Source organism: Anolis sagrei, chromosome 13 (genome assembly GCF_037176765.1).
Source record: "Anolis sagrei isolate rAnoSag1 chromosome 13, rAnoSag1.mat, whole genome shotgun sequence".
Lineage (NCBI taxonomy): Eukaryota > Metazoa > Chordata > Lepidosauria > Squamata > Dactyloidae > Anolis > Anolis sagrei.
The window spans coordinates 2774381-2787379 of NC_090033.1; the positions used below are offsets into that span (position 1 = coordinate 2774381).

At 45.9% G+C, this 12999-nt stretch overlaps 1 protein-coding gene across 14 annotated transcripts in view; it reads left to right on the plus strand.

Annotated features, from left to right (window-relative positions):
• The window catches only part of RERE (arginine-glutamic acid dipeptide repeats), a 504717-nt gene that overhangs the window by 111776 nt on the left and 379942 nt on the right, over nt 1-12999 (plus strand). Inside the window, exon 1 of one of the 14 annotated variants that reach the window (XM_060758996.2) lies at nt 407-860. The exons of 12 other annotated variants lie outside the window; for them this stretch is intronic. The gene's annotated coding sequence lies outside the window, so the exon portion shown is untranslated. Of the gene's footprint in view, nt 1-406; nt 861-12584; nt 12630-12999 lie in introns of those variants that run through there. One more of the 14 variants, XM_067472975.1, reaches the window with a different exon arrangement.

Sequence of the window (12999 nt, forward strand, 5' to 3'; positions counted from 1 at the left end):
TATTATTATTATTATTATTATTATGACTGGATGTCCCTCTGTCAAGGGTGCTTTGATGGTGCCTTTCCTGCATGGCAGGGGGTTGGACTAGATGTCCCATGTGGTCTCTTTGAACTCTATTATTATTATTATTATTATTATTATCATCATCATTATTATTAATGACTGGATGTCCCTCTGTCAAGGGTGCTTTGATGGTGCCTTCCCTGCATGTCAGGGGGTGGAAAGAGAGGAGGAGGAGAGAGCAGCCTTTGGCTCGTCCTGCCTTCCTCCTTCCCTGCCTCCTTTTCCCCTTTCCCCTTCCTCCCTCCCTCCCGTCCTTTCTGTGTGTGGAGCTGCTGCTGCTTCCGCCTGGTGGTCCCTGCCGGGTCTCGGCCCCTTTAAGAAGAAGAGAGAGCGAGCAGCCATTGAGCGAGCGCGCGTGCCCCTTGTCCGGCTGGCGAGGAATCCGCGCCGGGTTTTCCTCCTTCCTTCTTTCCTTCCTTCCTTCTTTCCTTCCTCTGCTCGGCGCTTGTTGTCTCGGGGAGGCCGTGCTTGCTCCTCCTCCTCTTGCTCCTCTTGCTCTTTCTGCCTGGCTCGGTCGCCCACCGGGCGAGGCATGCGGAGGGGCGGGCAGCCCTCGAGCCAGGCGGCTGCGGCTCCCTCCGCCCGGGCGATGCCGCCCAGACTTCCCCCGCCGGTGCTGCCTGGCTTCCCGGCGCTGCAGTGAAGGAGACGAGCGGGGCCTCCTTTTGTTCGCCAGCCTTCCCTCTTCCTCTTCCTCTTCCCCTTCCTCCCATGGACCGGCATTGCCTCCGGGGCTGAGCCTCGGGACACACTTCCGGGATTGCAGCCCGGGCAGCCCTTCCTCTTCCTCCTGGGTGAGTGAAGGAGTCAGTCAGAGGTCTGGCTTATTCTTGGGGGGGTGGGGTGCACTTTGGGGAGTGTCAATCTTTGTTGATGTGTCTGTCTCAGAGGAATCAACTTCCTCTTCTGTCTTTATGGCTTGCTGTGAGTTTTCCTGGCTTTTCCTGCTTCCCAAACTGTTCCCCAAATAGGCGAGGACTCCCCTGGAACTCCAACTTAGGGCCAATTTGGAAACAGTCTTTTTGGGGGGTTTTCCTGGCTTTTCCTGCTTCCCAAACTGTTCCCCAAATAGGCGAGGAATCCCCTGAAACTCCCAAGTTGGGGCCAATTTGGAAACAGTCTTTTTGGGGGTTTTCCTGGAGAGCCACTGCTTCCCAAACTGTTCCCCAAATAGGCAAGGACTCCCCTGAAACTCCCAACTTGGAAATAGTCTTTATTTTTTGGATGGTTCCTTAGTAAGTTTGTTTACTTGTTATGGTTAGAGATCTCTTCCATGAAAAGGAAAACCAAGCTAGGTTTTGAGAATGATCACTCCCTAGTCCAAGTATGGGCAAGCAGTGGCCCGCAGGCCGAATGCAGCCCCCTGGGCTTCTTTCTTGGGCCCTCCTCTCTCTCACCATCCTTTCCTTTCGTCCTTCTCTTTTTCCTTCCTCCTTCCTTATCTGCCTCTTTCTCCCTCTTGCCTTTCTCTTTTGTCCTTCCTTCCCTCTTTGCTCCCTCCCTCCTTCCCTCTCTTTCTCCTTCCTTCCCTTTCACCCTTTCTCCCTTCCTTCCTTCCCTTTCTTTCTCCTTCCTTTCTCCCCTTCCATCCTTTCATCCTTCCTTCCCTCTTTCTTTCCTCCCTTTTTCCCTCTCTCCCTCTCTCTCTTCTTCTTTCCTTCCTTCCTTCCTTCTTCCTCTCTCTTTCTCCTCCCTTCCCCTCCCTTCCATCCTTTTGCCTTTCCTTCCCTCTTCCTCCCTCCTTCCATTCCCTTCCATCCTTCTCTTCCTCCCTTTGTCCTTTCTTCCCTCCTTCCTTCTCTCTTTCTCCTTTCTTTTTTCTTTCCTTCCATCCATCTTTCCTTCTCTCCTCCCTCTTTCTCTTCCACCCTTCCTTCCTTCCCTCTCTCTTTCTCCTTCCTTCCTTCTTTCCCTCTTGTCTTTCCTCCCTACTTCCTTTCCTCCCTCCCTCACTTCCCTCCCTCCTTCCATCCTTCTCTTCCTTCCTCCTTCCCTCTCTTTTTCCTTCTTTCTTTCCTTCCATCTATCTTTCCTCTCTCCTTCGATTCCACCCTTCCTTCCGCCCCCTTTCCTACCTCCTTCCCTCTCCCTCTTTCTCCTTCCTTCCTTCCCTGTGGTGGAGTCTCCTTCTCTGGGGGCTTTTCCGCAGAGGTTGTCGATTGGGAGTGTTTTGATTGTGCCTTCTTGCATGGCAGGGGGTTGGACTGGATGGCCTTTGGGGGTCTCTTCCAACTCTAGGATCCTATATATACCCAGCAAGGAAGAAAATGCTTCCATCGAAAGGAAAATCGGACTGTTTAGCTGATTTGTTATCAGTGAATGTATGCCTTTCTTACGTATTTTGTAGACCTATATACCTTAGGGGTCACGTAACCATTTCTGAGACCCCCATGTGGAAAAGTTTAGGAAGCCCCGCTCCGGATTCTGTTTTGGTTTCTTGAAAATTCAGCCTCAGAGTGACTCAAAAGCAACAGCATCTCAGTAGACGGAGCACGTCATTTGCAGAGAAATAATTTCGAGGAAACAAAGCTTTCTTCCCAATCTGCTGCTCTCCAGATGCGGCAGATTACAACCCCCAGTCTGTGGGTTGTTGGCTGGGGATGATGGGAGTTGTAACCACATAGGTCTTAAATGGGAAACAGTACAACGCTATCTATGAAATTCATAAAATACTACTAATAATAACAACAGCATTGACAACAAATGAATTTATTATTGTTGTTTTTATTATTATTGTGTTGTCGAAAGCTTTCATGGCCAGAATCACTGGGTTGCAGTGAGTTTTCCGGGCTGTATGGCTATGTCCCAGAAGCATTCTCTCCTGACATTTTGCCCACATCGATGGCAGGCATCCTCCGAGGTTGTGAGGTCTGTTGGAAACTTGGCAAGTTAGATGTATTGTCGAAGGCTTTCATGGCCAGGATCACTGGGTTGTTGTAGCTTTTTCCGGGCTATATGGCCATGTTCTGGAGGCAATTTTTCTCCTGACGTTTCGCCTGCATCTACGGCAAGCATCCTCAGAGGTAGTGAGGTCTGTTGGAAGTAGGAAAAATGGGTTTGTATATCTGGCTACCAGTATTAAAAAAACTCAAAAATTACAACAGCAAAACAACAGAGAGTAAACAATCAGGCACATCAATTCACTCTCAACAAGAGATTCCCCCAGGCACTTCCAGGCCATTGAATGCAAATCAAGGTGATCAGCTGAAACATTACCCTGGTCATTCCACAGATATATAAACCCATTTTTCCTACTTCCAACAGACCTCACTACCTCTGAGGATGCTTGCCATAGATGCAGGCAAAACGTCAGGAGAAAAATTGCCTCCAGAACTTGGCAAGTTAGGTTTATATATCTGTTTATATATCTGTCCAGGGTGGGAGAAAGAACTCTTGTTTGCTTGAATGTTGCAATTGGTCACCTTGATTAGTATTGAATGGCCTTGCAGCTTCAAAGCCTGCCTGGTTGCTGCCTAAGGGGATTTTTTTGTTGGGATGTGTTAGTTGGCCCTGATTAATTCTTGTCTGGAACTCCCCTGTTTTTTTTTAATGTTCTTTATTTACTGTCCTAATTTTAGAGCTTTTTAAGACTAGTAGCCATGTTTGGTTCCTTTTCATGGTTTCCTCCTTTCTGTTGACATTGTCCACATGTTTGTGGATTTCAGTGGCTTCTCTACGTAGCCTGACATGGTGGTTGTGAGAGTGGTCCAGCATTTCTGTGTTCTCAAATAATCTGCTGTGTCCAGGTTGGTTCATCAGGTGCTCTGCTATGGCTGACTTCTCATGTATATTTATTTTATTTATGACCCTTTAAATGCTTTGTATTCACACCCTAGCAGCTTTTCTCTTGTGTGTTGCAAGCCTTCTTATGACTGTTCTTCCCAGGCACTTTGCCTTTCATTGATGCACACTCTCATCCATACATACGTCTTATTGGATGTCCATTATCTATCTATCTATCTATCTATCTATCTATCTATCTATCTATTTATGACATTTATATCTCGCCCTTCTCACCCCGAAGGGGACTCAGAGCAGCTTAGAAGATATATGTACATACAATATATTACATTATTAGCACAGCACTTGGCCACGGTGGTACACGCTTTGGTCACATCCCGACTCGACTACTGCAACGCTCTCTACGTGGGGCTGCCCTTGAAGACGGCCCGGAAGCTCCAGCTAGTCCAGCGCGCGGCAGCCATGTTGTTAACCGGAGCGGGACGCAGGGAGCACACAACGCCCTTGTTGTCCCAGCTCCACTGGCTGCCGATCTGCTACTGGGCCCAATTTAAGGTGCTGGTGTTATCCTACAAAGCCCTAAACGGTTCCGGCCCAAAATACCTTGAAAACCGCATCTCGGCCTACGAGCCCACGAGGACCTTGAGATCATCTGGGGAGGCCCTTCTCTCGGTCCCGCCTGCCTCACAGGCACGCCTGGCGGGGACGAGAGAGCGGGCCTTCTCGGTGGTGGCCCCCCGGCTATGGAACTCCCTCCCTGCTGAAATCAGACAGGTGCCTTCCCTCATGGCCTTCCGCAAGGGCCTGAAAACCTGGCTCTTCGAAAAGGCCTTCAACTAAGTACTATGTTTTTGGAATTGACCACCGGAATGGACTATGACTATGAGATTGACTATGACCCCAAACAAGACGAAGTGGATTTTTAGTTTAATTAGTTGTGTATTAGTAAGTTGTTGTGTTATGGTCTTAATCTACTGTAAACTGTTGTCTTTCTATGTTCTATGTTCTGTACACCGCCACGAGTCGCCCTCGGGCTGAGAGTGGCGGTTAACAAGCGCAAATAATAAATAAATAAATAAATAATAATAATATATTAATATATTGTACTATACCACCATACTGTAATCTATATAAATAAAAATATAATGTTCGTTTTGTGGGATTAACATAACTCAAAAACTGACACCAAATTTAGGCCAACAAGTGACCATCATTCATAAAAACACTGAAAAACACAGCAGAAGAGACTTTAAAAGCCAAAATAAATAAATAAAAATTACATTACAACGCATGCACAAAACCACATACACACAAACAAACACACACACACATATACGGACAAAAGAGATATACACAGACTGGGCCACAGCAATACGTGGCAGGGGATGGCTAGTATTATTAGTAAAATTACATGTAATCTGAAATATAAAATTATATTGCATTGTTATTAGTATTATATTGTATAACTCATAAGTACACTGAAAAACACAGCGGAGGATACTTTAAAATCCAAAGAATTAAAAATCACATTACAGTGCATGCACAGAACCACATACACACAAATAAAAACACACATATACACATACACACACACACACACACAATACATATACACAGACTGGGCCACAGTAATGCATGGCAGGGGACGGCTAGTATTATTAGTAAAATTGCATGTAATATGAAATATAAAGTTATTATATTGCATTGTTATTAGTATTCTATTGTATAACTCATAAAAACACTGAAAAACACAGCAGAAGAGACTTTAAAAGCCAAAGAATTAAAAATCACATTACAGTGCATGCACAGAACCACATACACACAAGTAAACACACACACATACACATAAATACATACACAAAACACATATACACAGACTGGGCCACAGCAATGCGTGGCAGAGGATGGCTAGTATTATTAGTAAAATTACATGTAATATGAAATATAAAGTTATTATATTGCATTATTATTAGTATTCTATTGTATTAGGTAAAGTGAAAGGTTTTCCATTACATTAAGTCCAGTTGTGTCCGACTCTGGGGGTTAGTGCTCATCTCCATTTCTAAGCCGAAGAGCTGGCGTTGTCCATAAACACCTCCAAGGTCATGTGGCATGGAGTGTCGTTACCTTCCCGCCAGAGCAGTGCCTGTTGATCCTACTCGCATTTGCATGTTTTCGAACTGCTAGGGTGGCATAAACTGGGGCTATCAATGTGGGCTCACGCCGCTCCCCGAATTCAAACCTGTGACCTTTCGGTTAGCAAGTTCAGCAGCTCAGCAGTTTAATCAACTGTGCCACTGGGGTCCCTATGTATATTGTATTACATTATAATATTAATATGTAGATACAATATGTTATATTATTAGCCTAGCACCATATTAGTATTATATATTACCATATTGTACTATACCACCATCCTGTAATATTATTAGTCCTATCAAGGGTTGCAGTGGTCTCAGGAAGTGAGTGAAGGTACTGCAAGTCCCATCATCTGTGGTCCACCCTCCTCCAAACAGCAGAAGGATGTAGAGTGGGTCATGGGGGCTCTGTGTGCCAAGTGTGGTCTTGATCAGTTATTGGATGAGGTTCTCAGGGGTCTCAGGAAGTGAGTGAAGGTACTGCAAGTCCCATCATCTGTGGTCCACCCTCCTCCAAACAGCAGAAGGATGTAGAGTGGGTCATGGGGGCTCTGTGTGCCAAGTGTGGTCTTGATCAGTCATTGGATGAGGGTCTCAGGGGTCTCAGGAAGTGAGTGAAGGTACTGCATGTCCTATCTTCCATTAGTTCTCCTCCCCCAAACTGCACCAGAATGTTCAGTGGGTCATGGGGGCTCTGTGTACCAAGTTTGGTCTTTATCGGTCGTTGGTGTGGGTTGCAATTGTCTCAGGAAGTGAGTGAAGGTACTGCAAATCCCATCATCCATGGTCCATACTCCTTAAAACTGCACCAAGATGTATAGTGACTAATGAGTGCTTTGTGTACCAGGTTTGGTCCTTGTCTGTAATTTGTTGGGGCCACAATGTTCTGTGGAAAGTGAATTGAGTGAAGATACTTCAAATCCCATCATCCATGGTCCATTCTCCTTAAAACTGCACCAGGATGTATAGTGGATAATGAGTGCTCTGTGTGCCAAATGTGGTCCTGGTTCGTGATTTATCAGGGCCACAATGTTCTATGGGAAGTGAATCAAGTGAATGTACTGCAAATCCCATCATCCATGGTCCATCCTCGTTAGAACTGCACCAAGATGTATAGTGAATAATGAGTGCTTTGTGTGCCAAGTTTGGTCCTGGTCTGTAATTTGTCAGGGCCACAATGTTCTGTGGGAAGTGAATTTGGCGAAGGCACTGCAGATCCCATCATCCGTGGTCCATCCTCCTTAAAACTGCAGCAGGATGTATAGTGGGTAATGAGTGCTCTGTGTGCCAAGTTTGGTCCTGGTCTATGATTTGTCAGGAAGTGAATTGAATGAAGGTACTTCAAATCCCATCATCCATGGTCCATCCTGCCCGAAACTGTACCAGGTTGTAAAGTGGGCCGTTGGTCTTGATTTGTCATTGGTGTGTCTCACAGTGGTCTCAGGAAGTGAGTGTAAGTACTACAATTCCCATCATCCATGGTGCGCCCTAACCCAAACCACAACAGGACTTGGTCTGTGGGAACCGAAGTGTTTGAAAGTACTACAAATCCCATCATCAATGGTCCATCCTCCCCCAAGCCCGACCAGGTTGTAAAGGGGGTTATGTGTGCCAAGTTTGGTCCGGGTTTGTCACTCGTGAAAGTGGCAGCCAATCAGAAAGCTACCTGAATTGTGCAAGAACAACAAAAGAGCGCACTGGGTGGAACTTTGCAAAGAAAGGAGGCAAACTTGTTCCTTCCTCTCGCTCTTCTTTGACCGTTTCTGGGTGGCACTTCAAGTGCTGAAGGAGAGTTGGAAGTGTGCGCCCTGGAATGCCTTTTATGTTTTCTAATTGAGGTCCCGGCTCAGTCTAAAAAGCCCTTTTCTAATATTTACTCAACCTTGTTCTCAGTTGATGTGACAGAGAGACTCGTTCCACCACTTCTTAGTTTCCCTAAGACAGAAACCAGCTCTGCTTTTGTTCTGTGGCGGAGTTTGCGTTTTGAGAATCTCTGGAGGGCATGTGGCCTTGCCCTGCATGCGGGGTGTGTGTGTGTGTGTGTGTGTGTCGGAGATCATGCTTTCCATGGCCTTTGAGCCCTGTGCCTTTTGTCAATTGCATGTGACGGTTGGTAAAGGCCTCCATCCACTGGAAAGAAGTAGAGTTTGGTTCCCATTTGTGTATACGTGAGTTCGCTGTGAAATCTAATTTATTTTCGCTCTTGTCCGACTTCATTCCGTGCAGGCAAAATGTCAGGAGAGAATGCCTCTAGACCATGGCCATACAGCCCGAAAAAACCTACAACAAAACATTCATTCCGTTTCTTTAGCTTGCAACATATAGAGCAGTGGTTCTCAACCTTCTTAATGTATATGTATTTTGCATTGTGGAGGCGTGATTTAGGAATTAAATGATCATCAAGCCCAGTGTTTCTCAACCTTCCTAATGTCACATGCCTTCTCACAGATGCCCTCCTCACACAGAGGCTTCTCTCACAGTCTAAGGCCTACCTCACACTGCAAGGCCTTCTCTCACAGACTAAGACAGTGTTTCTCAACCTTCCTAATGCCGCGATCCCTTAATAGAGTTCCTCATGTTGTGGTGACCCCCAGCCATAACATTATTTTTGTAATGTTATGGTTGGGGCTACCTTCACTGAAGCTTCTCACACTCTGAGGCCTCCTCACAGATGCCCTCTTCACACAGAGGCTTCTCTCACAGTCTAAGGCCTACCTCACACAGTGAAGTCTTGTCTCACAGACCAAGACAGTGGTTCTCAACCCCTTAATACAGTTCCTCATGTTGTGGTGACCCCCAACCATCACATTATTTTTGTAATGTTATGGCTGGGGCTACTTTCACTGAAGCCTCTCACACTCTGAGGCCTTCTCACAGACGCCCTACCTCACACAGAGGCTTCTCTCACAGTCTAAGGCCTACCTCACACTGTGAGGCCTTCTCTCACAGACTAAGACAGTGTTTCTCAACCTTTCTAATGCCATGACCCGTTAATACAGTTCCTCATGTTGTGGTGACCCCCAACCATCACATTATTTTTGTAATGTTATGGTTGGGGCTACCTTCACTGAAGCTTCTCACACTCCTAATGCTGCAACCCCTTAATACAGTTTCTCATGTTGTGGTGAACCCCAACCATAACATAATTTTTGTAATGTTATGGTTGGGGCTACTTTCACTGAAGCTTCTCACACTCTAAGGCTTTCTCACAGATGCCCTACATCACACAGAGGCTTCTCACAGTCTAAGGCCTACCTCACTCTGTGAGGCCTTCTCTCACAGACTAAGACAGCCCTATATCCCAGAACATCAAGGCAGAAAATCCCACATTATCTGAATGTGCACCTAGATAACCCAGTTCAAAGCAGATATTGTGGGATTTTCTGCTTTGATATTCTGGAATATAGGGCTATGTGGAAGGGCCCTAAGGGGCATAATTAGAGTGTCAATGCATCAATCTTTTGGTCAGTTAACTCCAGGCTCTGCAATTTTTGGGGTGGGTGGGCAGGCTGTACTCTAAATATGGTTTCAAGCAAGTAGCGCTGCCCAGTAAAATTACAGTGTTTTGACAATTGTGTGTGTGTGTGTGTGTGTGTATCCTTAACAGCAACTTGAAAATGACGAGGCATTGATTTGTCTCCATCTCTTTCCTTCCCTCTCCTCTCTGCCCCTCCCTGTAATTTTCTGAGTGTTTTAGCCATTTCATAATACATGCACGGGAGTTGTAAAGTGTGCATGAGTGTTTTGTGTCCGCCATCGCAGAGTGCTTATTGTTACTCCTCTTGGAGTTGTAGTTGCTGGGATTTGTAGTTCACCTACAATCCAAGAGCATTCTGAACCCCACCAATGATGGAATTGGGCCAAACATCTCACACAGAACCCCCCGTGCCTTGAAGGGACTTGTTGGTATACGATCTTGGCATTTGGGAGTTGTAGTTGTTGGTGTTTATAGTTCACCGACAATCCAAGAGCATTCTGAACCCCACCAATGATGGAATTGGGTCAAACTTCCCACACAGAACCCCCGCGCCTTGGAGAGAATCTCTGGTATACGATCTTGGCATTTGGGAGTTGTCGTTGTTGGTGTTTATAGTTCACCGACAATCCCAAGAGCATTCTGAACCTCACCAATGATGGAATTGGGTCAAACTTCCCACACAGAACCCCCGCGCCTTGGAGAGAATCTCTGGTATACGATCTTGGCATTTGGGAGTTGTCGTTGTTGGTGTTTATAGTTCACCGACAATCCCAAGAGCATTCTGAACCCCTCCAATGATGGAATTGGGCCAGACTTCCCAAAAAGAACCCCCACACCTTGAATGGACTTGCTGGTGCGAGCCTCCCTCCAGCCCTACACGCTCTCCCTCCTGCACACATGCGCACCACGCATGATGTGTCTCCATCTCTTTCCTTCCCACTCCTCTCTGCCCCTCCCTGCAATTTTCTGAGTGTTTTAGCCATTTCATAATAGATGCACGGGACTTGTAAAGTGTGCATGTGTGTTTTGTGTCGGCCATCACAGAGTGCTTATTGTTACTCCTCCTGGGCCGGCCCTGTGCTTGGCAGGCAGTTCTTCAAATGCTATTTGATCTGGCGGCAGGATAGAATTGACTAGGATTACAGGGTGGCTTTTCTCTCCCTCCTCCCCGCGGCTGTTGAAAGTTGATGCATCAGCGGGTGTTGTTTAGTAGCATATTTTTAAGCCCTCGAACTCTGTGTATATATGTGTGTGTGTGTGCATTCCCTTTTAAGCTGGATCCTTGAGTGGGAGGCCCTTGCCTTGTTCTGTGGTTAGCATTTATGAATTGAGGCGAGGGCTGACGTAATCTCTCCCTCTCGCCACTTCCTTTGTGTGCTTTCTCCCGAGTTTATAGTGTGCGGCTGGATTTGTGCGTGTGTGTTTGTACTTGAGACGGAGACAGTTGTTTCTCTCACGCTTCCATAACCTCTTCGTCGGCGGTTGCCTTTCCGTAACCGGTGCACTTGTTCCTTGAATTATGCATCCTATTTTTTTTGAAAAAGGGAAATGCTTGCATAGTCTTGTCAGCCGGGTTCGGCAAAATCGCTCCTATCCCTTAATTTTAATTAATGTAACAATGCCTACAGCTGTTGTGTCAGAATGCATAGCCTTCCTTTCGGCAGTATCGTTTCTTCTGCCTCTCTGAATTGCTTTCTTTCCACCTCTCCTACCTTTCTTCCTTTGCTTGTGTGTTTCAAATTTATTTCATGGGAAAACACATGCTTTTATTCCTTGTATTGATAGCTGATGGCTGGATTTGTGATTTTTTTTCCAAAACTGTTTAGCATTGGTAGTGGAATGTCCAAAAGGATTTGAAATGCCGTATATACTCAAGTATAAGCCAAGTTTTTCAGGCTGAAAAAGCCCCCCTTGGGTTATGCTTGAGTCAACAATATTTATTATTTTATTCTGTTGTTATTATTACATTTATTATTTTATTCTATTCATTATTAGCTTTTGGAACCTCATTGTAACCAGATAACTCAGTATTGTGAACGAATATGGAACGGCTTAACGACGAAACGGGACATGGATTTTAATTCAGAAGTCATTGATTTTTATGGTTTTAAACTGTTTTATTATGAATTTTATTATGTGACAAGCTTGGGGACCTGGCGCTGCCCAGGTTATTTGAGATAGGCATTGTGTGCCAAGGTTGGTCTCTATCAGTTATTTATGTGGCTCGCAGTGGTCTCAGGAAGTTAGTGAAGGTACTGCGAGTTCCTTCGTTCGTGGTCCATCCTCCTCCAAACAGCACGAGGATGTAGAGTGGGTCATGGGGGTTCTGTGTGCCTAGTTTGGTCTTAATTAGTCATTGGATGAGGTTCACAGCGGTCTCGGGAAGTGAGTGAAGGTACTTCAAGTCCCATCATCTATGGTCCATCCTCCAAACAGCACCAGGATGTAGAGTAGGTCATGGGGGTTCTGTGTGCCAAGTTTGGTCTTGATTAGTCATTGGATGCGGTTAACAGCAGTCTCGGGAAGTGAGTGGAGGTACTGCAAGTCCCATCATCCATGGTCCGCCCTCCTCCAAACTGCAGCAGGATGTAGAGTGGGTCATGGGCGCTCTGTTTGCCATGTTTGGTCTTTATTGGTCTTTGTTGGGGGCCAGAGTGGTCTGTGGGAACCAAAGGGTTTGAAAGTACTACAAATCCCATCATCCATTGTCCGTCCTCCCCCAAACCTCACCAGGACGTAAAGGGGGTCATGGGGGTTATGTGTGCCAAGTGTGGTCCAGGTGCGTCCCTCAGACCCTTGCCTCACCTCTCTCTGCCACCTCAGAATGTTGGAATGTTGAGGCTGGCCAATCAGAGACCATATGCAAATAATACCACAGTGGCAACCAATCAGAAAGCTGCCACATACATGCCCGCCCTCTGCATACATACATACATGCAAACATTCACTTTTGTTATATAGATATAGTTATAGATAGATATAGATGTAGATTGACCCATCGCTTCTGCATTTCCCACGCTCGGCTTATACTTGAGTCAATATGTTATCCTAGTTGTTTGTGGTCAAGTTAGATGCCTTGGCTTATATTTGGGTCAGCTTATACTCGAGTATATATGGTATATTTCTGTCCTTTTTGCAGATGTATTTCCTTGTCAAGCTCACTGTCGTTTTCTATGCTGCATGGCCACTTGAGCAATGCCACAGTGGTAAGTAGGTGAATAAAACAGGTCTGGCGGGCGCATGCTGTCCTTGGGCAGTTGCCAGAGTCCCTCTTGAAAAAGCAAACATCCTGGCAGTCTGCTTAGTGTTGGATGCCTGGGTGGCATGAGCTGCTGGAAATCAAAATGGTGGCTTCCAGATGCATTATGCACTTGCCATCACCTGGACATTTCTGGAAGGTGTTTGCTGGGGGGATTCCTAGAGCCCACAAGCCATACTTTTGCATAAAAGTTTCCCTCTGCCTTTTTCAGCCAGTTCTTCACTTCAATTTTCACTTCGTTGTTGTTAGAAAACTGTTTTCCATCCAGGTGTTCTTTCAGTTTAGTGAACAGATGATACTCACTGGTTGCGAGATTG